The 25,399-nt window shown below is 48.4% G+C and overlaps 1 protein-coding gene across 4 annotated transcripts in view; it reads right to left on the reverse strand.

Annotated features, from left to right (window-relative positions):
• Positions 1 to 3,561, reverse strand: part of PHLDB2 (pleckstrin homology like domain family B member 2) — a 125,383-nt gene extending 121,822 nt beyond the window's left edge. For all 4 annotated transcript variants that reach the window (XM_074998749.1, XM_074998740.1, XM_074998732.1 and 1 more), the window contains exon 1: positions 3,534 to 3,561. The gene's annotated coding sequence lies outside the window, so the exon portion shown is untranslated. The remainder of the gene's footprint in view (positions 1 to 3,533) is intronic.
• Between the last annotated feature and the right edge of the window lie 21,838 nt (positions 3,562 to 25,399).

The raw sequence follows: 25,399 nt of genomic DNA on the forward strand, positions 1-25,399 counted from the left end.
ATTCCAGCCTTCAAAATTAAAAGCTGCACAAACTCATTGCATAACCTGACTGCCCCCCATTCTGCACACAGATGTCAAATAATGACCCACATATACTCGTTCACTAGCCGACCTCCCTCAAGATGGATACGCAAACATGGCAAAACACGACAACTCTTTCATAAGCTATCCCCGTATTTCAGGAGTTGGTAAACTTCATTTTCCATCCCATTAGCGTAAGCCACTGGATTATTAGGACATTTTAAGTACCCAGAGTATCAGCAAGCATGGAGCCCTGTAGCTCCCACTGCCTGCAATTCACCATTCCTGGCTAACAGGAACGGCAGGAAGTGGTGGCCAGCATATCCCTCAGCCCATCCTGCTTCCCACAACTCCCACAGTCTAGGAACAGTAAATTGTAGCCACAGAGAGCTAAGTTGCTCTGTGCCTGTCGATGCTGCAGGTAAACAACGTGTACCAACTCACCAGCAGCTTACTCAAACAGGCTGTGAGCCATCGTTTTGATGACCTGTTGATAAGCTGACACCCACTCTTCCATGATTCATTGTTTTACCAAAAAAAATTTTAAAAAAAGATGACTTATGAATGAGTGTATATGGTAGGTATTTAAGCTAATATTGATTTAAACTGGGAGAACTCTCTTCTGCACATTATTCCCTCACCTAGTCCTCTTCTATAATTTCAAGATGTATTTATGCAGTTGAGCGTAACTATCAGGTGGGTAGCTTTCTTTCGAGCGTGAAGCTCCCTAAATGCACATCTGCTGAACAAATGGCCCTGAAAATTTTTGCTGCAGTCCTCAGTACATAAGGTTGAAATCCTACAAAATGCAGCAGGACAACCTCCTTCTAATTCTTTCATGTGGCTGGCAAAACAGAGACATACTGTGCTAAAAAGAAATGTGTAGTATACAGATAGACACAGAATTGCATAAAAGACAGCCTGTCAGTTAGCATCAATGGATGGAGTATTTCTCCTTGCTGTTTCTTCTCCATCCAGTCAACACCATGCCTTTGGGGCAGGGATGGGAACCTAAACAGAGAAGCAAATAAGGGCCAAATTTGAAACAGGCAAAATTGCCTGACTCCTACCCTCTTCCCCGAAAGAGAGCACACACATACCCCAAGCAGATCATTACATGCTCATCTACCTTCTGTATGGCAATATTACACAGCTGCCTTTGAGACGCAGTAATACATCCGAGGCAGGGGTTCTGCTTACGAGCCATTGCCAAGTCAAAGAATGCAAGTGCAACCCCAACCATGCAGCTTGAGCCATGAAGAAATTTCTCAGAGCATCCTGTGCTTCCATTGCTAGTGGGTTAATTCTGAGGGAGGGAGCTGCTCTGCAAAGAGAATCTTTGAGGCTGCATCTCCATGAGACCAGTTTAGAACCCACCACTGCCCACAGTGTCACCACTAGCAGAGGTACAACCATGGTGAAGTGGCAACAGGGTTCCCTGTAAGCTGAGCGCTTGGGTGGCCACCAAGGAGAGATTCAGGTGCCGTCAGCTGATTAGCAGAGCACCCACAGGCAGAAGCTGTTTTTCCTATTTGGTGGTGCACATCTACACATGCCTTGGAGCATATAACAAAACAAAATGTATTCCACCCACAGATGGAAAAAATTAAGAGGGAACACTGATTGGGAATCCTACATTTAACAGTGAAGATCCAGTTTAAAAGTCACGATTAAATCAAGACAGTCAGAGCTCATGCTGGATCCACATTTTTAATGATATCTGCGCCTTGGTAGAACTGCTCACCAACTGAAACCCCCTGCAACAGCCATAAACAGAAGGTTGGCATGAAAGCAGCAGTAAGGAAACCTTTTATGTTAGGCCCCAATTTTTGTCCCTGCAATTAGTGGCAGCCCCCCACCCCTCATCTATCTAAGGCAATCCAAACTGATAGAAATTTCAGTTACATATTTTTTAGAAATATGAAAAAAATCCTTTCAGCTCATGAAAGAAAATAAGTCTGTAGAATGTAAAAAACTTTATTAATCGGTATATAAATGTCAATACATACATAAAAACAGAAACATATTTCAACATTTTAATGAGACGGATGAGCCTGAGACCCAGCAGCCAATTGTGTCGCACTCCTCTTATGAAATTTCATAACCCCCCACCCAGGGGTCCTGTTCATCTACCCCCCACTTTGCACTCCCCTGGCTTAAAGAACTATTGCAACACTGGAGGACACTTGAAAAACCCAGCAGTAATAAAACAAAGAGCCATTAACTTAGTCTTGTTCTGTCCCTTCCCTGCTAACAGGTAAGATACCAGTGAGTGAATAAGGGCCGGCTGCCTTCACATCCCAGCTATGCTTTTCTGATGGATCGTTGAGTTTACAGCATCACAGCCTGTTGTTGACAGCACAAATGCAACAGTCTGGATTCCCCACAGGCTGGCTAGGATGAGACTGGGGCAAGGGGAGGGCTTTGCTTGGTAAAAAGAAAGTCACAACAATGTGTGTTGGCCAGCAGAAGGGGAAAAGACAAATGAGAGGAAAACTTATTTATGTTGAAATGGCCAATAAGAGGGAAAGGAAGTTTTTTTTAAATTTGTTTATCATATTTTGACGAACATTTATAAAAGCAGAACCTAACACAACAGGGTTATTGTCCAATCAAACTACTAGTGAAAGAGCCTTCCAGATGGAGGGAAACTTTTCAGCTCCATCATTAGTCCTCAGAGCACAAACAGAAAGTGAACCTTGGTCGATTTTCATAACTCAGGCATTGCCCACAATCCTAATGGGTCCCTTTGGAGGCGCATGGGACATTTAAACACCAAACACACCACAAGTTGTGAGAGGAAGAAGGGGGGACCAGACAACAAAAGAGAGACAAAAGCCTCCCTAAGGATAGGCAAACTATTCACATCCAGTGGCAGTGGGGCTTTCGGAGAGGCTGGAGTTTTCAAGTAGGTTCTGTCTTCTGTTTTCGCCCAACAGGAAATCTCTACTTAGCATCCTTCCTCCAACATCCCCGCACGCCCCCCCAACCTCTAAGACTACTCTGAATCACTGCTTTGTTGGCTGACGCCCCTTTAACACAAGATGCGTAAAACAAGACAAAAGAGCCCCATGTTCCTTGCACAAGCTGCCCCTCCCAAAGCGAAGCAAAGCCAAGCCAGAAGATACAGCCTAACAGGGCTACCTCTCCGAGACTCTCCCCAAATCAGTTTTTCCCCCAGCAATATAAAGGGGTGCACATTTACGGGGGGCCAGAAAACGACTACACTGGCACCACTGCTTTGATGCAACTAAAAAACCATGCTCAGCCCTGGAGCACCTTAAAAACTGGCCAAACAGGAACATATCGTGTGTATCGGGGGGGCAAGGGGGAGACGCAACTAGTTGACCACCGCAAGCATGAGGCAGTTCAAAAGGGGCGTGGGGAAATCCTGGCCCCAAACACAGAGTATCGACCTCCTCCTGCCCGGGGCTCTCTGCACCCCCAACTTCTCAGCCCCCACCGCTCCCGGGACGCGCAAGCAGCGCACCGTCAGGCGACCGCGCACTCACCTCCTGCACCACCAGCAGCAGCAGCAGCAGCTGGCCCAGCGCATCCCTCTCCCTCCCCGCCCGCCGGCCTCGCCGCCCAGCCCAGCCCAGCCCCGTCCCGCCCCGCCCTCAGCCCGCCTCGCGTCCCGCGGCTGGGAGCCCGGCGGGGGTGGGGGGTGGCGGACAAAGGGAGTTGGTGGGGGGAGGCGCTGTGCGGCGGCTGCGATAGTGGTACAGCCCGGGAGGGGGCGGTGCTTGGGGCACTCTCGTCCGAGTCCCAGCGCGATTGGGCCGCTGCGGGCGCCGGGCGGGTCCAGCGGCGGTGGGAGTCCGGCCCGCGGCGCGCGCGCTCCCCTCTCGCGCCCCGCATGTGGCCGGGGCCCCCGCAGGCGCCCGCCGGGCAGCCTCCGCGCGGTTGCGCAATGGCACCGTGAGAAGCGCTCCAGCCGCGGGAGCCGCCTGGCGGAGCTGGCCCGAGCCCCATTCCCGAGAGGGAATGAGTCAGTTTCCTCTCCGGCTGTGACCTGTCAAACCCGGCGATTGCTTGGAGAACGGGCGGGGGAGCAGCAGGGAAAGGGATGTTAGTCGCAGAGGGATGGCGGATCGGGCTGCAGCACCTTAGGGGCTAACAAACATGTAGGGTCATGCGCCTTCCCCGGGTGGGACCCATAGCTGAGTGGTTTGCATGTTGGCCTGCTAAGCCCAGTGCTATGGGCTCCATCCTTGAGGGGCTGTTGGGGGGCAAACAAGCTTAAAAAGAAGAAGAAACAGTGTCAGGGATGGTGCTTGGTCCCGCCACAAGGGCAGGGGACTGGGACTCGATGATCTCCTGGAGTCCCTTTCAGCTCTATGAGATATTTCTCTCTCTCTCTCTCTCTCTCTCTCTCAGATTTAAGGAAGTGGGTCTTACCCGCAAAAAGCTCATGACCTAATGCATTTGTGTGTAACAGGAAAAGGATGTGTGCTGCTAGGATCGCAGGGATACCAGTTTGTGTTTAGCTGCTCTGCTTCCCTGGTAACTTGAAGACAGGGTGGAGTTAGTCTGCTTTGCTGACTAGGGTTTCAGAAAAAGCAGTTTTTCCTGTGTCCCAAGAAGTGCAGCATCGCTCATAATAAGGAGATGCACATCTGCTAGAGGGGACCTCAGGAGGTCATTAAGCCCAATCCCCTGCCCTATTGGTGGGACCAAGCACCAACCCCGATACTGTTTTTTAAACATTTGCCCCATATCAGTAAATGGCCTCCTCAAGGAGTAAGCTCACAGCCCTGGGTTTAGCAAGCCAATGCTCAAACCACTGAGTTGTCCTTCCCCCCTGTGACAGCTATATAGCACTGCTGCTAGGTTCCCCTAGCTAGGCTGGTATGCAGTGGGAAGCTTGAACTGCCAGCTGGAGAACCAACAAGCCAAGGTCTCAAGTTAAGGCCTCCTCTAAGAAAACACACACACAAAACAACACTGGACTGTGGCCATCAACAAAGAAACCTCAATTGCTACATTGTAAACTTCACAAGGAAAAATTCAGGGACAAAGATGTAAAACTGCCCTGGTGGACTGGTAGTCTGCCAGAAATTCCTGAATTCAGAACTCAGTGCTTGCTGTGCAGCCTGGTCACTAAACCTTTCCATTTCCCATTGAGTACAGAGTGCAGAGTAACACTACCTACCATACACAGGGGTCCTGTAAGGATTAGTGAATTTTTGTATAGTGTTTTGAAAACGTAAAACACCATATAAAAGTGCTAACTATTACTATCATGTGCTGGAAATTTTGTTATGATCTAGTTCATGCCTTGTAATGTACAAAAGATACTTTATTTGGCTAAGACCACTACTATCCCATAATATAAACTTTTAAAATCACTCCTAAATCCTTGAGTCTAGACTGTATGCAATAGGAGTTCTAAATGCACAGTCCAAAAAGATCTAAAATATGGTTCAGGGCCATGCTGTACTTCACTGTACTTTATATAAAAGTAAGCCTTTTGAGACTGATTCCAACAAGCCAGAGCCCAAATCGGCCATTCCTCTGCAAGGATCCTATGAATGCCTGGGTGACCTTTTTCCTTCCAGTAGTGTTGAACGTGGCAACTTTTTTTCAGCTCCCAAGCAAGAAAGCTGTACAGAATTAAAATAATAAAAACATGCCCCATTGTAACCTCTGATTTCAGGGAATGGTGCTGCCACAGTTCAGTTGGTAGCAGTTCAGCTTATGCTGTGAACTTAGAGTATGGTGTGTCTATGGTTGAAAATTAACCAACTCAGAATCTGGTCATCCATATATTTGCACAAACAAACTTGAAAGGCAACTGCTTGGTCATAGGCTCCAGGCTGGCCCTGGGGCTCTGGGTGAGTACTGATGCACAGCTTCTCACCCAGCACTTTTCTCTGAAGAAGCCGGAAAGGATTCCTAACTGTCCTGTCGGGTCCATGTCACCTGCACTTCCTTCCAGGACCTTTGGAAGACAACATTTTGCTAGCATACAGAGGTGATTAAATCCATGTGTAGACACGCCTTGACTGCCTCTACACTCACCCCTTCCTGTCAGAGGGGGCATGGTAATAACACAGTTTGAAGCAGGCTAATGAGGTGCTATTGTGCATATTCAGTGCCTCATTAGCATAATGGCAACCACACGAATTGCAAAGTGCAGACTTTGAAGTGCAGAATGGGGGCAGCTTCTAAATAAGCTCCACACTTTGACATTCCCTTACTCTCATAAAACTGATTGGCTGTGCCACACTACCCCTTCCTTTAAGAAGGGGCAAGTAACTTATGTCTGACCAAAAATGCAAATGAGGCACTAGCATGCATATGCAGCCTCTCATTAGCATAATGGCAGCCACATGAATTTCAAAGCTGTTAACTTCGAAGTGCTGACTGGCAATCTACCCATGGGTGCTTTGAACTACCCTTACTCCCAAAATGAATCGGGAGGAAGGGAATTTCAAAGTTGGGTGCACATTTTGAAGCACCCACAGCTAGACGGCCCATCAGCACTTCTAAGTTAGCAGCTTTGAAATTCGCGCAGCTGCCATTTTGCTAATGAGGATCTGCTTATGCATGTCAGCGCCACATTAGCTTCCTTCAAACTGCCTCATTACCATGCTCCCTCCAACAGGAAGGGGCAAGCGTTAGTTACTAAAACATGTTAGAATATTTTATGGCTTCCAGTGACTATTTGCTGAGGGAAAAAAAAAACAGCATTTCTTCTCCAGTACTTCCAGTCTGGAGTACAATAGCACTGTATTTAATGGGAACTCTCTTCTGACAAATACACTCATAAATTATACTGATTATGGTGAGGTTAATAAAAACATTCATTAATATTTTATAATACTGTGAAGAGTTCCATTATTCAGCAAGAAAAACAATTTAAGTTTAGTCACAGAGAGGTAGCCGTATTAGTCTGTATCTTCACAAAACTAAAAAGCAGTCCTGTTGCACCTGAAACACTAACAAAATGTTTTATTAGGTGATGAGCTGAAAAGAAGTGGGTCTGTCCCACAAAAGCTCTTCACCTAATAAATCATTTTGTTAATTTTTAAAGTGCTACAGGACTGCTAATTTACGTTTACTTCAATAGACATGTCCCAGTAACTTGGGCTGAGTCTTAGTCAATTTCTTACAAGAAATATCAAAAAGATAAGTACCAAAGTAAGTTACAGCTAATGAAATATCACACTGCACGAGTCAAGAAAGGAATTCTATCCTCCTTTTCAGATGTACAGCTTTACACATTTAATTAGGTCCTTTACTGAAAGGCAGGGAGGTGCCTTTGTTTTACATGCCTGTGAATCAGAGGTGCTAGCCACTTCTGTAGGTAAATTCTGATCTTAAGGGCCCGTGTCCAGTCTGTTACAGTAAATCCTACCTTCCACTCCCATGAGGTTCACAAAGCAATTCTTGTGTCAACTTTTTTTTCTACAAACTGCTCATTTGGTGAGTATAGCTTTATTATAGAATCATCCTGATAGAGATTTGATCCTTTGTCTTGTTAATTCACTTTCTGCCAATACTAAGTGGTTACAGCAAAGTGTCTCCATTACCAAGATAATTATAATTATTTACCATGGTAAAATGGTGCCTTTTCACTGATGAAAAGAAAGGAATTTCTGCTAGCACTTAAAATGGAAGCAACTCCTCTTGAGTCATCAAGTAGCTGATCTGTTAATTAGATATGGGTAAGTGTTCTTTAATCAAAGTAAGAACCCCACCAGAATCAGCAGGTTTCCATGTATGGGAGTGGGCTGATGATTAAATTAATCAAGGTGTGATTCTTTAAATAACTTTAAATAATAAATACTCTAAATAACCTCACTGCAGGGTGAACAACAAGAAGTCTCCTGGCACCTTATAATAGACTAACAGATATCTGATACTAACAGATGTAGACTAACACAAGACTTCTTGTTGTTCTCAAAGGTACAGACTAACACGGCTACCTCTCTGATACTTCTCATTTCAGGGCGTTATTAAATTTTTCTGTGCATGAGTACCTTTTAGATAATAGGTAGCATGAACTGCTTGTAGGCATTCCACGCATTGGGCTCTACACAGAGGCCCTTGGTCAGCAAAAACTCATGTCTAGGCAGTATGAATTTTCTTTGCTAGGATTGGCAGAAAAGGAAACTATGCTAATATAGTAATTACAATGGCTTAGAAAAGTTCACTCAGTTATTCCCAACTCCAAATCCAACAGATGGACACAAGGTCAACCTCTGGCCCACAGTTAATGTTCCAGTCCATTCTCTAGCCCGTTCTCTAGAGTGCAGTGACATATAGGACCATATGTCCCTCAGGCAGCGTGCAGCCCTGTCTGTTCAGATATGGCACTTTTCTGCTCCCTTGGCTTGTAACTGCCATCATACTGTCAAAGGACATCACAATCTTTAACGTATTTTATCACACCAGGTAGGGGAACACTCTTATGGTGTCATTGAGGTTACATGATTTACCTGAGGTCTTATATGACATCTAGGCAGGGTCAGGAGTTAAACCCAAGTGTCTTGAGTATAAGATATTAATCTAACCCTTTGACCATAATTCCTCTATCAATTTTGAAATCATCTCCCAGGTGACTGTCTCCAGTCAGCTGATCTCTTCCCCATGCCTAATTTTCTCTGTTCCCAAGATGTTACCTACAATGGCTGGAAAATGGAAGTAACACGGAGCCGTGTGTGGGTTAGAAGCTGATCTGTGTTCTTGTTTATGCAAAATTTACCTGTGAGTCAGTCCTTTCCCTCCAGCTCATTCAAATGAATTGGGAATAAATTAATCAGTAAGGAGCCATAAGGCATGCCACAAAATTTAATAATCTCCATTGGGAAGGAGAAAAGCTGATCATTTAAAACTTCATTCTCTTTGCTTTGAGTGGTTTGGATTTTAATTGAAGTGGCAGCTTTCTTAATAGTTTCTCTGTGCACCATAACTGCAGAAAAAATTAGCAGTCCTGTAGAACCTTAAAGACTAACAAATATACCCCTCTGAAACTATTTATCATCACTGCAGTTCAGCTGATGTGCTTTTGCCAATAGCCTTTAAACATGCACTCATGAGAGAGGATGGGAGGTCACAGTAGATGGTCCTCCGACGTGAAATTAATTCTGTCCAGTAATCCGGATAGGTTCATTTTCAGAACATTAGTCAAGATTTTTATTTCAGAAAACCTGAAGTCTGGCAGTATCAGAACTTTAGAATCATGTTCCAATCTTGGGCATCTTTTTTTTTTTCCCAGATAGAGGTCATCAAAACCAAACAGACAAATACATAAATAAATCACTCATGTGTGCCACTCTAGGTGCTTTCACAAACATCCAAAGTACTCAAAATCTAAGAAAAAGTGCCCAGAAGATACACAAGCATCCCATGAAAAAACACGGCTAAAATAAGACTTGGCCAAAATAATATCCACCCACCATCTAACAGGCTTCAGCCCATCTCAGCCGTGTCTACACGTGCACGCTACTTCGAAGTAGCGGCACTAACTTCGAAATAGCGCCCGTCACGGCTACACGCGCCAGGCGCTATTTCGAAGTTAACTTCGACTTTAGGTGGCGAGACGTCGAAGTCGCTAACCCCATGAGGGGATAGGAATAGCGCCCTACTTCGATGTTCAACGTCGAAGTAGGGACAGTGTAGTCGTTGCGCGTCCCGCAACTTCGAAATAGCGGGGTCCGCCATGGCGACCATCAGCTGAGGGGTTGAGAGATGCTCTCTCTCAAGCCCCTGCGGGGCTCTATGGTCACCGTGGGCAGCAGCCCTTAGCCCAGGGCTTTTGGCTGCTGCTGCTGCAGCTGGGGATCCATGCTGCAGGCACAGGGTCTGCAACCAGTTGTCAGCTCTGTGTATTTTGTGTTGTTTAGTGCAACTGTGTCTGGGAGGGGCCCTTTAAGGGAGCGGCTTGCTGTTGAGTCCGCCCTGTGACTTTGTCTGCAGCTGTGCCTGGCACCCTTATTTCGATGTGTGCTACTTTGGCGTGTAGACGTTCCCTCGCAGCGCCTATTTCGATGTGGTGCTGCACAACGTCGAAGTTGAACATCGACGTTGCCAGCCCTGGAGGACGTGTAGACGTTATTCATCGAAATAGCCTATTTCGATGTTGCTACATCGAAATAAGCTATTTCGATGTAGGCTTCACGTGTAGACGTAGCCCTCCTGAGCAAAAGCTCGAAACAAATGCTGACTCTTCCAGACCCATAATTGGAAAGAGAGAAAGGGAGAAGGGGCATTTTCTGCCATCTTTCTAACTAGTTAGGTATGTAGAGGTGGAGAATCTAGCTTCTAACCTCTGCCCACTCTGTAACCAACTGAAGGACAAGGCCAACTTCTGCAACTGTAATCCTGCTGACGTAAGAAGTGAAGAGACCACACATAAAGCTCCTTTCATCAACAAACCCGTGACCAGGGAAACCTAGTGCCAGGCTAAGCTGGATCCTGTTCTCTGCCTCTGTTCAGGACCCTGCCTGTTCTGAGCATCTGGCACACTAAGACGCATTCCAGGTACAATGGAGATAAATAGTAGCCATTTTGCTGTTGCGGGTCCCACAACAACCAACCTACCTACAGTGCAATTTTCCATACAATATTACATGAAACAACTTTGTAAGATTGTCAGGGATTCAACCTTTAGCACTGCTGCATCACTTGATTATTGGGAACCCTCTGTATGTGAGAACATGAGGGTGTTCCTAGAATCTCATATTGCACCGGAGGGACAGGGCTATAGTGCCTCTGCCCCAGGAAGCCTGTTATCAACCGGGAATCAGAGATTACTGCAGGAAAATAAGCATACTAGTGAAGATTCTAACTTACTTACCAGCAGGGACGAGGTTTTCTTAGTCTCCACTTTGGTCAAGAGTAGAGGCTTTAAGTGGCAAAGCCTTAGCACAGTCCAGGGGAAGGTCTTAGGTCTACTTGCAGGCTGTGCAGATTGTATACACAGGAAGTTGGTATGTTCTTGTTGATCCATCCAGTTCACACTGGGTCATGAGCCTGCGCACCATAAATTACATTCCCACTGCCTAGCATAGAATTAAGATTGAAAGAAACAATAAAATAATACACAAGACCACAATAAATTAAAAACAGGGCGCGCTTTAATAAATTATAACCTTTTTAAATATATAGTATTGTGCAATTTTTACTTTAAAGGCCACTGAAATCTGAAAAAAGGAAACTACGAATGGCTGCACTTCCTCTCTTCAGACCTGTTTGCAAATTGCATGTATATTTTTCCTAACCCGACTAGTTTTTTTTTCTTGAAACATGAACTCTGTGCCCCTGAGTAATCTTACAATAAGATAGCAAAGCACCAAAAAGAGTGTGCACCCAGAAGGGAAGAGAGAGCAGGGGAAAGAACTGATAAAGAAACCATTTCCATTTCCATTTCCATTTCCATTTCAAACTCCCAGGCATTTATTCTAAGAAATGACAAGAAAAAAAATCCTTAAATGATGAGAAATAAATTATCTTGGCAATGCTATCTATTGATCAGCTGTGTAAAAACAGCCACACTAAAAATAGTAGTTGCCATTATAAGCCAACCAATTTGGAAATATGAAGAAAGGGAAAAGGTCAATAGTGGGTGCATATGAGAGTTTTACTTCTGAGTTATATCTTTTGCTAATTTACTTTTAGCATTTTCAGGTTCATGGAGGAGAGGCGGACATTTATGTCCTATGTTTCAGTTTTACACCCCTCTTCTTCTCCACATAGAAGTTGCTGCCCTGCCATCCCTGCGTCTTCATTTTGAGATACACTGCCAAGATTTCTGAAAGTTAAAAAGCAACAAGTTTCTGTTGAACATTACTTCACACTTCTGGCATTAATGTAATAGAAATCTGCATGGGGAGGAGAGGGAGAACCAAGGAAAGTTGATTTTCTGGCATGCAAGAGAAATCCTGAGAAAATTGAAATCTGCCATGAATTTTAACAGCTGCATGACTGCTTCATTCTATAGGAATACATGATATAATAAGGAAGTGTGTAACTAAGAAGAAAACACAGAAAACACATTTAAACATGCAAAACATCTAATTCCTTCATAGCTCTGAAGCTGTAAAGATCCTAGTTTACTACTTCAGGGTCCAACTGACCTTGATGCAGTAGCAAAATGAGAACAGTCACATGTACTGGAATTAAGCAGCAGGCTGCAACTTTTATTAAACTTTAGCACAGGGACAACGGCACTACTTTCTCCTCACCCATACCAAGCATTTAATTGGTTTCAGTGCCAGGGACTCCTTGCCATGCAGCCCTTAATTCAGTGTAGGCCAGGGCAGTGCAATAAGTGGCAATAAGGGGGACAAATGCAGTTTGCCAGGGTTAGCCCCTGCCAGGCTGCTGGATTCATTGTTTACCTGAGCTGCAGGAGCTATTGGAAGTGGTGCAGACCAAGCCACTGCTTCCTGCAGCTCCCTGTGCCAGGAACAGTGAGCTGCGGCCAGTGGAATCTGTGAACGGCCATACCTGTGGACACCCAGGTAAACAAAGCATCTGGCAGCTCACCGGGGCTAACCCTTGCAAACCCTGTCAGTCTCATGAGTCACTTATTGCCCACCCTGGCATAGGCTATCATCAGTTCACCCTCACAACTCAGCACCTTCTGATCCCTAGCAAATTCCCCCCACTCCCTTCCCCATCCACCCCACAGAAGGTATTGACAAGTGGGGATCTTAACCTGTGAGAACTGCAAGATCTCACCTCAGTTTGCAAAGGCCATGAGGTCTCACACTATCCTAGGAACCCAAAGCCCATCACCAACACTCCAAGTCGTCTTCTAGAAAATGTTCATTCTACCCTTTCAGCTGCAAGTTGTGAGGAACCAACAACTCGACCTTGTCAGCTCTGGCCCTCCCTCTTACCGGGACCCCACTTTTTAAATGCCCCTCTGAAACCACCCCCCTACTCATGCATCTGATGAAATGGGTCTTTGCCCACAAAAGCTTATGCTCCAAAATATCTGTTAGTCCATAAGGTGCCACAAGACTTCGTGTTCTCAAAGCTACAGACTAACACGGCTACCTCTCTGATAACTCAACCTAAGTAACTCAGGTCTGAAGCACATTCCTATGTGACCCACTGTGACCTGCAGGTGCTGCAAGGAAGGTAGAAAAGTCCCGGGTTCTCTGCCAGTTGGACTGTGAAAGGAAAAATCCTCCTAACCCTTCCCTGACCGACTATTGGTTAAACCCACTCCATCTGTCAGGCCTGGTTCTCATTCCTAGTTCAGGGTGGGGCTTTTGGAACTGAGACAAAACAAAATTCACCTGGCCCCACCACTGCAGGTTAAATCCTGGGAGCTGAGGAGTGCTGGCTAATCTGCACCCTCTTCCCCCTCGCTGGCCAGAGGGTACACCAGAGACTCTGAGGAGGTGGGGTTGAGGAGCGAGGAAATTAGTGGTGTCCCCCAGGGACTGTGTCTCCTGCCCTTGCTTGTGGGACTGTCCCCTTTCATCACTGGCTTCATTAAGTTCCTCCACCATTTGAGGCATGTGGGTGTCATTTAGCAAAGCTGAAGACCTCAGTACAGGTTATTAAGGTTGGGTAAATACCTAAACAAACTATTCTTCATGCTCACTTAAATAAACCCAAAATACACTGTCTCAGAATTTGCAACCTCTTGTATTCAGTTTCTGTGACGGTTGTTCATAGTAATGTTCACAGAAACAGAACGCAAACATGACGTGAACCAGCATTTACTAAGAAAGTGATAAAGCAACCACTCTGAAAGGTGTTAGTTAGCATGGATCTCATGCAATCACAGAACAGAAATGATAGCATATGACTTAGATGAGGTGTTCTCAGCCCTTCCAGACTACTGTTTTTTTCCCACTACCAAGTTCAGTGTTTTTTCCGTGTTTAGTACTAGAAGATTTACCCGGCATTGCTTAGGTCAGTGACATCCCTGTATGAATCAAGGGGAGGGGGAGAGGAGCTTCAGTTGTCTCCCAAAGGGCACCTGCGAGGTGGGAGGCTTGGGTGGAGCTGGCAATGAGGGGTCCAGTATGAAGACTGCACTGGGGAGAGAGCCCTCTCTCACCCTAGCAGCTTGGGGCTAGCTGAGAAGACTCAGTCTGTGGCCACGTCTACACGTGCACACTACTTCGAAGTAGCGGCGCCAACTTTGAAATAGCGCCCATCATGGCTACACGTGTTAGGCGCTATTTCGAAGTTGAAATCGACGTTAGGCGGTGAGACGTCGAAGCCGCTAACCCCATGAGGGAATGGGAATAGCACCCTACTTCGAAGCTGAACGTCGAAGTAGGGCACGTGTAGCCGATCCGCGTCCCGCAACATCAAAATAGCGGGGTCCGCCATGGCGGCCATCAGCTGAGGGGTTGAGAGACGCTCTCTCCAGCCCCTGCGGGGCTCTATGGTCACCATGGGCAGCAGCCCTTAGCCCAGGGCTTCTGGCTGTTGCTGTGGCAGCTGGGGATCCATGCTGCATGCACAGGGTCTGCAACCAGTTGTCGGCTCTGTGGATCTTGTGTTGTTTAGTGCAACTGTGTCTGGGAGGGGCCCTTTAAGGGAGCGGCTTGCTGTTGAGTCCGCCCTGTGACCCTGTCTGCAGCTGTTCCTTGCACCCTTATTTCGATGTGTGCTACTTTGGTGTGCAGACGTTCCCTTGCAGCGCCTATTTCGATGTGGTGCTGCCCAACGTCGAAGTTGAACGTCGACGTTGCCAGCCCTGGAGGACGTGTAGACGTTATTCATCGAAATAGCCTATTTCGATGTCACTACAACGAAATAAGCTATTTCGATGTAGCGTGCACGTGTAGATGTAGCCTATAGCTCCAGCAGGTGCACCTGGGGGAAGGGTGCATGTCCCCGATAGGTCCAGGTTCATCTGCCCCATGCACTCCACAGGTAGAGTGAGGAATGCAGTAAACTGTGCACTTCATCTTGCTCTCTGAGGAAGGGGAACAGCCAGCAGTGTCCCCATACAAATCAGGGAGGTGAGTTTCATCCCCCGCATCCTTCCTAAAGGGTGCCTGAGGGTAGGAGTTTTGAGTCTGAGGCCGTGCCAGAGGGGCAGGGTGCCCTCGGCTATCCCCTTTCACCTGCCTGGTGATTCTGTCTCTTTTCTGTATGGTTTTTGGAGAAACAATCCCGTTTCAGGCACATCCCATTTTTCTGGCACAACCAAACCTTACCTTGCTTTATGTACTAAGAGAAAGCTATATACCAAGTTTGGTGGTCCTAGCTTTTACAATTTAGGAGGAGTTCATTAACAAATAGATATACTCACAGTCACAAAAAATCTCTTTCAAATATATAGTAGATTTATTACAGTAGGATCAGAGGCTCTGCTTCCATCTTCTCCATTGCACTTAGCTAGACAGGATTTGTATGTATTTAGAACTATATAGATTATAAACTTTGCATAGATTGTTGACTAAAACATGAACTTGGAGATAGTGAGATACTGGATGGCTATGAGGAAAGACCAGACTTCCCAAGAACTTTAATGCCAACTTGCAAGCTGGTGTAGAACTGTACCTGTATCTTCTTGTTCTGGTAGGTACATTCTAATTCATCAAGCACTTGCCTGTGAGGTCTCACTTGGCCTGTGGGACCACTCAACCCGCCCAACCCACCAGTCTGGGTTGTCCCTCACACTGTGATGCTAATGTAAAGCTACAAGCGTCTGAGCGGCACTGCAGTTACAAGGCCATCCTGCGATAGGGTTACACACCTCCGTGAATGATCTCCCAGCCTCTCATGAGAATCCAGCCAGTTCCCTTGAATTCTAGTCTTACACCCTACTCCATCTTACCTTGCACAAGGCTCCCTTGGGCAGTGCAAGCTCATTAATTAGCTCACCATTCCCTCAGTGGAGAATGTAACCTCAGCTGAAAGTTTCCTAGCATTTCAACCAAAACACACTGTTTTAGGGTAAAATATAAAACAGATTAATTAACTACAGAAAGGTAGAATGTAAGTGATCATAATTAGCAAGCATAGAGATCAAAGCTGTTACCTAAGAAATAAAAATAAATCAGCAGTCTAAACTCTAACTTAAGCAGACTTAAGCAAGGATAGAATCAAATAGTCTCTCACCTTAATGCATGCTACAGGCAATTTACAGCTCCTTACTATACAGACTGGTTCCTCTTCCAGCCCAGCAACAAACTCCCTCATTCAAAATCTTGTCTTTCATATGATCTTCCAGGTGTGGAGGTAGGTGGGGCAACTGATGATGTCATTCTCTCTCTTTTTATACCTTTTCCCAGATGCTAGAAAGATCTTTGCTGTGATGTGGGATCAGGCGGCTGTTACTCTCGCCAACTTCAATGAGATTTCATCCATAATGCAGGCATGGTGTTTGACAAAAATCTATTCCATTCATGCATGCTGGTGGTTATGCACCTTGAAACTCATTTTACAATGAAGAAACTAACTCTGTGGCCCCAGATTAACAAGTTTTTCCCCAAATACAGTAACTGGCTCCAAAATGGGACAACAGGAGAAATCCTTCTGGATTCCCCCATTGAATAGCTCTACTTCATCTCACTGGGATTCCCAATCTATGAACTGGGACCTAAACATGGATCACCATTAGATTTTCTAAGAGTTGCCAGCTGGGCTGCTGTGAACCACATGTGGCTCTTTAAGGAGCCATTTAAGGCTCCTGCTGCTGCCACTGCTCACTCTGCCAGCTCCCAGTCCCTGCCCTGCCCTGGTGTGCTGGAATGGAACTCAATTTAATTGCTTTAACAGCCAGCGGAAGGGATCTGGCTATTAAACCAATTAAACTGAGTCCCATTTCAGTGCAGCGAGGCAGGGAACTGCCCTGCTGCAGGTGGGGGAAAGAAATAGGAAGGCTGGGGGGCACCACGCAGAGGAGGTCATGGTGGCTCAGTGAAGGAGCAGCAGGAGGCAGCAGTGGTGTTTGTGTGAGGTAGATAGAGGGGGCGTTTTGGAGCTGTGAGGGGTTTAAGGCCAGGGGCAGGGGGACAGTTTGGGGCTGCAAGGGGTCGAAGCCTGAAATGAAGGGCAGGGGTGAATCAAGACTTACAAACACTTTTTCCCAGGGGAGATCCTCCCCCTTACTCCTGGTTTTGAATTGCCCTAGGTCACAGTCTTACTGCGTTGTTAAAATGGGCTGCCTTCTCGAAAAGGCTGGGAACTGCTGTATCGGCATTCCTTAAAAAACGACAACCCACGCAGCTTGTCCTCCTTTTCCTTTAATCTGCTAACAGCAATGCCCACCTACTGGGGTGTGGGGGGGCGTAATTCATCAGGGTCCAGCGGACTTAATGGAATCCGGGACTGCTACTGCCACTGCTGTTGCTGAAGCCCTGGCTAGGCCCTTCTAAATAGTGCTACTTTCACAGTGTGGTAGGACTGCAGGGATCATGAGGGCTTGGATCCATGGAGCTGCAGGGTGGGAGGGGGGCTCAGAGATTGTAACCATGTGCATTATCAGGAAGGGGGGTGCCAGGCTGGGAATGTACCGTGGGAGACAGGAGTGGTAGTGCTGGGATTGTGGTGTGGAGGAATGGGCTGGGATGGGAAAAAAGCAGAGGGGTGGAGACAGAGGTAGACAAGGCACAGGACCACTGTGGGGCAGAGCTGGGTAGGCAGTTTTGGAAGGGGAATGGGACAGAGAGGGGAAGGAGCCAACTTGGGAAAGGAGCACTGATGCAGGGGACAGAGCTGGGCAGGGGATTGCTGGGGGCCAGAGAGGGGATGGAAGGTTAGAGGGGCACCTCCAGGCAGGTGGGGATGGGTTGTGACTGACCAGGAGGTCCTCTGATTCAGGGGTGGTGCTCAGGGTTTCCCTGGGTCGGGTGTGCCTTGTGGTTCTGTCCAGAGGGGGACAGGGAGCTGCCCCAGGGTCCAGGATTCCTGCCAGTGGGCCTGCTAACAGCCCCTTCTCTCAGTGCCAAAGCCAGACTTCTGACTCACCTATGTTTGCCTCCCCCATGAAGTCCAAATCCCATCTTACACAATCAGCCCCAGACTGATAAATAAAATGGTGTAGGGAAAATGGGTGAAAACTGCTCTCATATAAACATATTCCTATCTTACACTTTTCCTGTGCAGTTTCCAGGCCACAGGAGTTTGGATGAACTTCAGATAAGCAGCTGAACTTTTGGATGTTTATCTGAACTCCTGCCAAGCGTCACAGAAGTGCTAAGTTTTTCTCATTGACACTATTTTCCAGGCAGAACTGGAGTTCATCGTGGAGCACTGACCTTTGTGGAGGTAAGCAACCGTTATTCTGAGTGCATGAAGAAAATGGTTTGACTGGGTTTCTTTTATTGACAGGAAGCATATGCTCATTCATGATGGCTCTCCATGAACAGTCTGCTCTATCTGGCAATCTCGCTTAGCTCAGCTTTTCATGATGCTATACAATTTTCTCCACGGGGATTTATCATCGTATGAACTAGTTCCAAGATCACTGAGCACTCCTTGTTTACACAAAGATCTGCAAGGAACAATTGCAGTTAGCAGCGTGAACTGCAACAGGGATGGCTTTCGAATGACCCATGTGGCACAAAATGTATTGGTTTCTTTACACTTGGAAACATCCATCTGGCATTCCCACTCGGACATAGTTCAATGCTCTTGGCAAAGACGGCTTGTGTGATGGAACACATCGTCATTTGATTTGATTACATTGGGGTGAGCAAACTTTTTATGTCAGTCTCCACTTTTCATCCCTGCAATTAGCAGGGCTCTCCAACTCTCTAATGTAGTCCAAACCAATGGAAATGTCAGTAATGTCCATATGGGAGGGAAAAAAATAAACCAACCCCTTTCGACACATGTGAGAAAATAAGTGTGTAGAATGTAAAAACGGTATTAATTGGTATGTAAATGTGAATACACACACACACACACACAACAAACAGTAACATAATTCAACATTCTTAATGAGATGGATCAGCCTGACATCCAGCATTGGATCGTGTTCTGTCCCCAGTTAGGAAATTTCCCCTCCACCCCTGCATAAGAGGGCCCACACCCCACCTTGTGCACTCCTGAATTACATGATGGGGACAGCATCCTCCTTGCTCCAGTTCTCTGTTGACAGAACAACCGCTGTCAGCTTTTATGATTAACCAGCTTGGTCACACTAGTTACTCTGTGGCATCAGAGGTCAGGAAAACTGCACATGCATTTCCCTGTAATGGTTCAGTATGGGCATGTGATCTGAAGCTTCCAGCTCCTCAGTTGTTGCCTTTCTTGGGTAGAGACCTGAATCTCACTCTCCCCTGACTAGGGTATGGCCAGGCTGAAAGCACCTTTCCTTCACTGTGTGTTTCTCAGACGTGCCTAACTAGGTTTGGTTTCTCTTCACAGTCCGATTCCTACAGATACAACTTACCACACAGTTCTTCCTAAGAAAGCCTGTTTTATTCATATGGTAAAAACCCACACAGACAACATATTTAAACCAGTAAAAGAGCCTACACACACTAATAAGCTTACCAAGCTCACCTCTTCCCCTGCATTTTCTTTGTGGTTAAAAGATCATCAGAGCTTCAGCTTAGAACAAGGTCTTGTGAGGCCTCAGTCAAATCCCTCAACTTGTCTGTAAGGAATGCAGCCCTCGGCAACTGGCTAGGCATGGAGATGGGGATGAGGGGCCCAAGGGAAAGGAAATACTGGGATGGAAAGCTGAGGGAGTAGAGAAGGGATGATTGTACTGGTTGAGTAGGGATGCTAGAATCCAGTTAAGATGGGCGGGAGGGATGTTGGCCTATGTGGCTTTGAAGGTGAACAATGAGATTGGTGTAGGAGCTGGGGGGGATGTAGAAGACTGGGACTGGCTGGAAGGGAAGTGGCTGTCAGGACCAGGAGACAGAGGAGGGATGAGAAACCCGTTCAGACAAGGAGCAGAGTTTCAGGGAGAGACTTGGGACTGGGTGGGCAAAGAGACTAGGACAAGGAAGCAAGGGTGTGGGGTGACTGCAATGAGGAGCCCAGGAGGAAATATGGGTAGTGGAAGCTAGTGCTGGCACAAGGAAGAGGGAGGTAATATGAGGAGCTGGAGGGGAAACTGGTACTGGCTGGCAAGGAGAATAGTACTGAGGTTAGAGACCTACTGGGTAGGCAAAGAGATTGGGCAACAAGGACAAGGAGCCTGGAATGGAATCATGAAGGTTGGAAGGGTGGGGCAAAAGGAATAAAACTTGAGGGAGTGAACAGAACTGACTGTGGCCTTTCGAGTTTGAAAATGCAACCCAAGAGTCTTGATGTCCCCATGCCTCTTCTGTCTGCAAATATCTAACAGTCCACCTGTGCCCTGAAAGAGGCTGAGCTCTATGTACAAAATAGTCAGGGCATGTGATTAAAGTCTGGCTAATACTGCATGCACAGAAAGGGGACTGAAGTAAGGTTGTGCAGGCATCCTGAATTCTGGCATTTCTTAATTTTTCAACTTTAATAATATTCCTTTAACTTGAGATGGACAATTTTTTTTGGCAGTTATGTTTGCCAAAATACATTTTGCTGGACAGCAAAACAGTTTGTGGATTTCTCAAATTGTTCAGGTGAAAAAACTCCTAAAAACGTCAAAACTTGATGTACAACCTGATGTGTAAGTTATATAACTTGGCCACGTTCAGATGAATTTTCAATGGCAAAGGGCACATGTCTGACACAAAGGATACTTCTGGCTATGCCAAATTTGGAGATCTTCTTCTAAAGGCAGTGTGTGGTAGAGCTGTTCAAAAGGAAGGTGCCAGAATTTTTAACATGGAGCAAAATGAAATATTTTTCATTAGTCTGGTGCTCAGAAATGGCTGAGCTGTTTTGGCCGAAGATTTAATCAAAATCATAAAGCATGAAGCAGGTACCTGGCGTGGAAGATTTCAGCCTAAACAATTAAGCTATGTCTACACTAGAGCACCATTTTGAAAGGGCGCCTTTCAAAAGAGAGGAATTGAAAGATGCCCTTTTGAAGTGGAGCGTCCACACATGGACTGGGGTTGGTGCTGTCGATGAGTGCTGTCAAAAGGGCCACCCGCCCTTTCGAAAGGGGCCAGCGAGCCCATCAAAAGAGAGTGTCTACATGTACCCATGCCCTCTTTCAAAAGACAGGGCCAGGAAATGCCTTGGCCGGGGCCATATAGCAGACAAGCCCTTCTGGGATTGCAGCTGGCCTCCCCGTTAAAGGATCCCTCCTCAACACCCTCGGCCTGCACAGCACAAGGCCTGCAGACCTGCTACCAGCCCCACAGCTATAGTGCCCACCAGACAGAGTATGGACCAGCAGCAGTTGGAAACGCTGCTCGCTGCTGCCAGCAGAGTGGTTGCCAGGCTGGACACAGAGTGGTGGCTGTTCTGCAGCTCCTGTTGGGGAAGGCCCCCCCAGGGGCAGCCAGGGATGCCCCAACCTTTCAGCTCCTTCAGTGCCACCCCTACCCCGGGGGGTGCTCTTCCAGCTCTGGAGCTCTGGAGCTACCCCACGTGCTCAGAGTGGTGGGAGCACCTGGTCATGGGGGACTGAGATGATGACCAGTGCTTCCAGAATTTCCTTTCTGGAGCTCTGCCACTGGCTGTCCCCTGAGACATTAATGACACCTGGATGCAGCGTGCCCTCCCCGTGGAGAAGAGGGTCGTGATAGCTGTCTGGAAGCTGGCTGCTCCAGACAGCTACCACTCCATGGGACACCAATTCGGTGTGGGCAAGGCCACAGTTGGGGCCAGTGTGATGGAGGTAAGGAGACCAGGCCACACCTCTACCGGGGGCTGGGGGTTTCAGGAGCAGGTGAGGCCAGGGTGGGGCCTGGGACAGGGCCCAGGGGCCTGGGGTGCGGCCAGGACAGGGACAGAGAGCCCAGGGTGGGACCAGGGCAGGGCCTGGCACACCCTGCACACCCTCACAGGTGCACCTGTCTCCCTCCTGCAGATGATGCGTGCCTTCAACGCAATGCTCCTCCAGAGGGTGGTCCTCATTGAGGACCTAAATGTGGCCATCATGGGCTTCACTGTGCTTGGGTTCCCAAAGTGCTTTGGGGCCCTCGACGGGACCCACACACCCATCCGCACCCCAGAGGACAGCAGAAGACAATCTATAAACAGGAAAGGCTACCACTCCGTGGTCCAGCAGGCCATGGTGGACAGCCATGGGGTCAGTTCCAGGACATCTACGTGGGCTGGCCTGGCTGCAACCATGATGCATGGGTTTTCCACAATTTGGGCCTGTGCTGCTGGCCTGAAGGCAGCGACCTACATCCCCCAGAGGTAGATCCCACTGGGGGACACAACAGTGCCCCTCTGCCTGATGGCTGATGTGGCATATCCACCCCAGCTCTGGCTCATGTGGTCCTATATGGGCAACCTCCCACCCAGACAGGAGCAGTTTAACACCCTGTTCAACCACGGCCACAACTTGGTTGAGTGAAGCTTCAGCCATCTGAAAGGCTGGTGGCACTGCCTCCTGGCGTGTCTGGAGGTAGGTGTCCTCAATGTCCTGCAGGTGGTGGGCATCTGCTCCATGTTCCACAATATTGTGGAACGCAAGGGGGAGGCCTTTGCACAGGGGTGGGTGGCCGAGGCTGGCATAGGCAACCCCCAGGTGGCTGCTGCCCCAGCAGTCAGGCCCACCATGAGGAGAACATAAACATAAGAACATAAGAACATAAGAATGGCCATACTGGGTCAGACCAAAGGTCCATCAAGCCCAGCATCCCATCTGCCGACGGTGGCCAATGCCAGGTGCCCCAGAGAAGGAGAACAGAAGACAATGATCAAGTGATTTATCTCCTGCCATCCATCTCCTGCCCTTGTTATGAAGGCTAGGGCACCATACTTTATCCCTGGCTAATAGCCATTTATGGACCTAACCTGCAAAAATTTATCAAGCTCTTTTTTAAACCCTAATAGAGTCCTGGCCTTCACAGCCTCCTCGGGCAAGGAGTTCCACAGGTTGACTGTGCGCTGTGTGAAGAAAAATTTCCTTTTATTAGTTTTGAACCTACTACCCATCAATTTCATTTGGTGTCCCCTAGTTCTTGTATTATGGGAAAAGGTAAATAATTTTTCTATATTCACTTTCTCCACACCATTCATGATTTTATATACCTCTATCATATCGCCCCTCAATCGCCTTTTTTCCAAACTGAAAAGTCCCAGTCTCTCTAGCCTCTCCCCATATGGGACCCTTTCCAAGCCCCTAATCATCTTAGTCGCTCTTTTCTGAACCTTTTCTAATGCCAATATATCTTTTTTGAGGTGAGGAGACCACATCTGCATGCAGTACTCGAGATGTGGGCGTACCATAGTTTTATATAGGGGAAGTATGATATCTTTTGTCTTATTATCGATCCCTTTTTTAATAATTCCTAACATCCTATTTGCCTTACTAACTGCTGCTGCACACTGCGTGGATGTCTTCAGAGAACTATCCACTATAACTCCAAGATCCCTTTCCTGATCTGTCGTAGCTAATCTGTCGTAGGAGATCCATGTATGTGAGGCCCCGCACCAATACTTCAACCAGGAACCCCAGTGAGCCCCACCCTGGCCACCTTCAGTGGGTCCATCACACATGCCCCCCCGGTGCATGCACCTACTCATTGCCACCCCCCACGTGCAGCCCCTCACCCCTGCACTCTGCCCTCCCCACCAGGCACAAAGCACAACAGGGATATGGTTGAAATAAACTGTTATTATTGAATGCAATGTGGAACTTTGTTTTCAAAACATGCAGAATGTGAGCATACAACTATTTAAAGGAGGAGGGGGACATGGGTGACCTGCTGGGGGGGCCCTTACTGTGAGGATGGGGTGGAGGCCATCGATGCAAGGCAGCCTCGTGACCCATGACACTCCCCGTCTGGGATCCCCAACGAGGCTGGGAGTGTGCAGGGAGCTAGGGCCGGGGGTCTGCCACAGCCTGGCAATCTGCCCCAGCTCGGGCCTTTCCGGGGGGCTGGCAGTAGGAACAGTGTGGGGAGGCTGCTAGAGGGACAGCAGGTGAGGCTGCAGGGGGGACAGCGGGAGGGGGCATCCGGGCCAAGAGCTCCTTGAAGGTACCTGCCACATCCCTTAGAGTGCCCATCAGTTCTGCCCAAGCCGTTCGGCACCAGGTGTCCTCGCTCTCCTCCAGGCTGAGGCACTGCTTCATCACCTGGGGTGGAGGACCGAAGTGGTGAGGTGGAGGTCTTCTGCTGCCTGCCTTTGGCCCCTCCAGGAGCGGAGTTGCCCTGGTTCCACCAGCGGCACTGCCCGGTGCTTGTCCCTCACATCTGGGGGCTCCCGGGCACTACGGATGGCGCGAGGCTCTCCCAGCCCTTGGATGGCACAGCTGCAAGAATAGGAGGGAAGAGAGGGACAGGCCATGAGTCCTGTCCCACGCCCCCCACGGCTCGCATGGGCAATGGGTCCCCATCCCCCCTCCCCATCCAATGGCAGCTCTGGAGGCCCATGGTGGAGGTAGGGGTCCCTGTCCCCCTGTGGGCAGCCTACTTGTGCAGTCGGGCCCCTGCCATCCCCTCCCCCCACAAGGGCGCTGCGGCACTATCCATAGGGCTGGGTTCTGAAGGCCACTGGTGGCCGTGCTGCCCTCCCTAGCGCCACAGCCTGGCTGTGTAGTGGCTGGCCAGCGTCCGCTTTGGGTGTGGGGGGCCCTCTGGCGAGCATGCAGCCCCCGCCTTGTGATCTGCTGTGTGTGCCCTGCTGGGTACATACCTGACAGTCCACCACCGAGGTCAGGGGATGCCCGGCTCGCTGATGCCCGGCTGGAGGCTCAGGAGGGGAGGTCAATGACCAGGTCCCCCTCCTCACTGGACCCTCTGGCTCCAGCTCTGGCTCTGCTGGTGTGGGGCTGGCCGATTCCCGTCTCTCCAGGATCCTCCATGGAGGTATCGAGGACAGCAGGTGGGGAGGTGGTGTCCCATGGGCCCAGGAGGCTGCAGAGCTCCCAGTAAAATGGGCACGAAGCGGGAGTGGCCCCCAACCAGCTGTCCAAGTCCTGAGCCTGGGCATACCCCTGTCGCAGCTCCTTGACCTGGCTGTGAAACTGGTCCAGAGCGCGAGCAGGGTGGCCACAGGTAGACAGGCCCTCGGCAAGCAGGGCGAAATCGGAAACATTCTGCCACTCTGTGCCCATTTCACACAGGACCTCCTCCTCCCGCCATAGGCCCAACAGGTCCCGGAGCTCTTGCTCTGTCCAGGAGGGAGCTCTCTTACCCCCCTGGCTGGACCCCTGAGAGCCCTGGGTGCTCTCAGAGTGGGGGGGCCTGGGGCTCCTTATGTCCCTGGCTGGTGGCTGTGCTGCTCCGTTAGCCACTGGGGACCTTGGTGAGGCGTGCAGGGGCATCAACGTGCACGCTCTCAGCTTCCTGCAGCTGGGTTTCTGGGCGCGTGCGGCTTTAAGGGCCGCTGCACGCACGGACCATAGAGTCCTTCAGGAGCTGGGCAG

Source organism: Carettochelys insculpta, chromosome 1 (assembly GCF_033958435.1).
Source record: "Carettochelys insculpta isolate YL-2023 chromosome 1, ASM3395843v1, whole genome shotgun sequence".
Classification (NCBI taxonomy): Eukaryota; Metazoa; Chordata; order Testudines; family Carettochelyidae; genus Carettochelys; species Carettochelys insculpta.